Source organism: Oreochromis niloticus, linkage group LG18 (genome assembly GCF_001858045.2).
Source record: "Oreochromis niloticus isolate F11D_XX linkage group LG18, O_niloticus_UMD_NMBU, whole genome shotgun sequence".
Lineage (NCBI taxonomy): Eukaryota > Metazoa > Chordata > Actinopteri > Cichliformes > Cichlidae > Oreochromis > Oreochromis niloticus.
Window position 1 is genome coordinate 26,317,988 of NC_031982.2, and position 4,232 is coordinate 26,322,219.

At 37.4% G+C, this 4,232-nt stretch overlaps 1 long non-coding RNA gene across 1 annotated transcript; it reads left to right on the forward strand.

Annotated features, from left to right (window-relative positions):
- Nucleotides 1-48: 48 nt before the first annotated feature.
- Nucleotides 49-1,846, forward strand: LOC100695137 (uncharacterized). The gene is made up of 5 exons (XR_001224609.3): nucleotides 49-209; nucleotides 369-460; nucleotides 772-810; nucleotides 1,266-1,295; nucleotides 1,524-1,846. It is a non-coding gene; the product is annotated as an uncharacterized LOC100695137 (long non-coding RNA).
- The last annotated feature ends 2,386 nt before the right edge of the window (nucleotides 1,847-4,232 follow it).

Sequence of the window (4,232 nt, forward strand, 5' to 3'; positions counted from 1 at the left end):
GCAAAGTTTTTCGCAAGATTTTTAGAGGAACTTCTGTGAAGTTGGGGGATGGCAGTGTGGTAGGCGTGTGGTTTCATAGCTTCAAAACGGACAGAGAGCCATTGACTTCCTGTTCGCGGCTTCTCATCTCTGTGAGTATAAGACATTTCGCTGACAGCCTACAAGGGGAAAAACAAAGCAGATCAACCATCTTATCTTCAGCCCACCCGGTAAGAGCACTCTGCTCTCTTTTTGATCCTGCTCTAGTAGGAGTACTTTTGAGATACCTGTAGCATTGAAAAGGGATGACACGGAGTTAGTGTCTCTTAACATTTTTCTTCTGGTTGTGTCGAGGATCGCGACTAAGTCTGTGTGTTATGTGTGTACAGACAGCATTGAAGGCATGGATATATGTTTTATCCTGGATGGTATTCTCATCCTATATGGCATCATCCTTACTGTGCTGTACTGCAGACTGAGGGTAAGGCAAACAGGAACCATACACACACACAGATCGCCATGATGGACTGTAGAAAGTGTACAGCTGTTCCTTCTTCCTTCTAAATGCAGCAGTTTGTTTAAAGTTGCTCTTTATGTTAGGCTGGAAAAAGTATAGCAAATGTTCTACTAATCTTATAAAACTTCCTCAATTGTGTTCCTTGTAATTGCGTACGAGCATTCTTTTGAGCCAGTTATGTAGAATCATTTCACATCCTCTTCAACATTTCACATGATTAATAAACTACAATGGGAGTCACCCAATCACATGCTTTCTTATTTCTTTTTTGACAGATGCGTCCATCCAGCAGCTCGTCTGGCAGTTACTCAGAGGTAAAATTAAATCTGTGTTATTGCGGAAAATTACAAGAAATGGGGAATTTAATATAAACTCAAGTGTGTATAGAAAAGGGTTTTTTTGGTGTGTCAAAGCTGTTTTTTCTCTGTAACATCATAGTTCAGCTTAAACACCAACCCGTTTTTATAATTTCCTGTAAGCAAGCTGACCACCGACCTATATTATTTATACTCTATGTATGTCGTCACAGTTTCCATCAGTGTTTTTTCGCACCAAGTAACAGTGTCAGATCCCACTTCCTGTAAAAAGGGTCTAGAGTTGCACATTACTCGTATCTCAAAATCTTAGAGTAAATAAAAAAAAAAAGAAAGACTGCCAAATGCCAGTCAGTACCTGAAGAAGCATCTAGTTATTTCACATGTCCAACAATTAGTTGAAAGAATTGCCCCTGAACGCACTCTTGATCATGTCTTTATTTCCATTCACACAGAAACAACCCGCTGGGGGAGGCATCTATGCGGTGAGACTTCTCATTCTAATGCTTAAAAACATATTTAAAATGGCACATGATGGAAAAGTGACAGCACATTGCACAGTAGATGTTTTTCTTTTTTATTCATCTCGCTGGCTGTCACAAAATCACACTTAGGAGTCAGTGCAGGAAATGAACAGTGTCGTTTTAGAGGCGCTTTCACATCAAGTTTGTGCCACTTCACAGTATGTGTGTCTGTCTGCTTGCGTCCTGCAGGGTCTGACCTCCCAAAGTACTGACACCTACGAGACCATCAGAATGGACAAAAAGCCCATTGTCTGAAATAACACAGATTTGGTTCAATGAGGATGCTGTTCACAAAAACACAGTGTTACACCTGTTGAAGCTTTATACTGTATAATACGTTGTGTTGTCTTGTAGCGGGCCGGGGCATAGACTTCCTATATGCACATTTTTCACATTTACTTTGTAAAAAATGCTTCCTGTATTCTTGAACTTTATAGTGTGCATGCATGAGATGTAAAATTACTAAATTTATTTAACTGTTTACTAATAAAAGCTGTGTCGATGAGTTTAAACTGTGTGACTCTTTGTGTCTCACAGCTGGTCTTACTGAAGTTACAAAGAAAAGAGAAGTTTGAGGTTTCTGTTCAAGTGTTCCCTTTTTTGATTTGAGCTGTCTGGACTAGAACTTCGAGTCATGCAAACAGAGCTTAACTTCACTAACCGACCTTTAGGGAAAGCTTTATAATCCCATTGCTTTAATCTGTCATTGCTTTAGTTTAATTCTAGCTGATCGATGCTTTGTGTCAGAAAATTCTGATGACTATAAATACCGGCTTCTTAAAAGCTTCTTTTAATGTCTTTAAGAGGCTTTATTTTTAAAGATCTGACTAACAGTTGAAAACACAAAGACGCTCAATTTGCAGATGACGTCAAAGAGGTTTATGATGATAACTGAGAAGCTGGAACCAAATTGGCAATAATGAAACAATTGTTTCTGCATTTCTTCCTTTCTTAATAAAGACTTTATGATTAGTGGTTAAAGTCAGGTAACGCTTTTAGAGTTTTTAGACTAGTTGCAAAACCAAATGTAACACAGTGACTGATGCAGAAAGATTTTTATTTTTTAATATTGGCCTTTTCCTACTTTGGAAACATCTTATTTCTTTGTGTTAGCTTTTTCATTATGGATGTCACCTTTTTAGAAGAAATTCCATTTCTGAACCAACTATTATGTATTGGTATTGCTCATAACTCAAAATGTTTCAAAGAAACTCAACGTATGATGGTATTTCACAAGTAATCCAAATTATGCAAAAAGTCAGTATTTTACAATTTTGATCCTTTTTTTTGATAACGTGTGCTAATCTCTGAGGCCCAGCTTCAGTGATTCATCTTTATCACAGTTTGTATAGCAGAAAATTAATTGATGATACTAAAAACATCGTCACAGACCAACTTCTTCCAAAGGCCCTGAAAGTTTTCTGTATGATAAAGTACCACGTTAAGAGCCAGATGTGATAATTAAGTTGTACAGAGATCAGCAAATTAACACTTTGGATCCTATCCCCTGATCTTACGCCAATCAAGAATCTACTGCCAGGATGTAAATGGCAGGTGGACAAGCAGGACCCCACAAATTGTCATCAGCTTCCAGCACTGCTACAGCAGGAATGGATCGCCATCAAGCTTTGGGCCAAAAGCTGATATCCAGCATGCCACAAAACTGTAGAAGTTACATTAACTCTCTGGAGAAATTTGATTTATTGGCCAATAAAAGTGTGCACAAAATGCACAAAAACCTAAATACAAATGTAGGTGTATGAAACAAAACTACTCAACTTCTTTCTTCCTTAAAAAAAAATAGAACAGATGTCATAAGACAAAAACACACAAATACTTTAGAAAATTGTCAAAAAGCTAAAACTGCATTCTTCTTCTTCTTTTTTTTTTAAAGGAAAATTAAAAACAAAATTCATGTTTTTGTACCCAAATTAGAGCTGGAACACTACTCTGGTACACTACACTTCTGTTCAAGTAAATAAATAATAGCACAAACAATAACTTGCTTTACAGTTTTTAATGGATAACAACAATAATGAAATTGAAAGATTAAAAAATATAATTTTGATTAAAAGAAAAAAGTCTAAATGTGAAAATCATTGTAATGAAAAAATAAGTATGTCACATTTTTTGTAACATGCTCTCTGTTGATTGCAGACAGGTAAGACCAGATAATACCACCAACAGAAAATCCTGATTTGCATATATATGTGACTGTTCTGTTTAGGTGTCATCTCACAGATAAATGTAGCTGCAGTGGCAGCGGGCAACAAAGGACGTTTAAAATGTCTTTATTTGTCTCACCTACCTTTGACACGGTAATATAACTGGAAATGTATTCAAAACAGACTCGCAGGAGGCTGTACTCACCGGCTGTGTGCAGTTTTCCCCGAGGCTCCTGGCAATGACAGGACAAACTTGCTCACACTGAAGCGTCACACAAGCATTCTGCTGTTACAACATACCCGCATTATCTCGTGAATCAAAGGAAGAAGTAAACATTTATGTTTGTGATTCCCACAGCTCAACTATAATGCATATTTTTTCCTTTTTATCTCGGGGGTCTGCCCCCCCCCTTTTTTTTTTTTACTGCTGCTTTTTATGCAGTCTGCAAAATGATAGATGCGTCTTTAAAAGGCCATTTAAAAATATAACAGGAAATGGTTTAAATACAAAGCTGATACGTCGCAGACTGAGTGGATAGAGTGTTAGAAGGTGCAGCAAAGGTCTCAGGTCTTGCTGAACAAGTGTTGTCACAAACTGTCCGCAAGTCTAAAGCTTCCTGTTTGCTGTGTGGGTTTGTGGATCAGGCCATCTGAGCTTAGGCCAACAAATAAACCACTGAAACTAAAAACAAAAACCCTGACAAACGTTCAGATTATTTTGGAAAAATAGAAC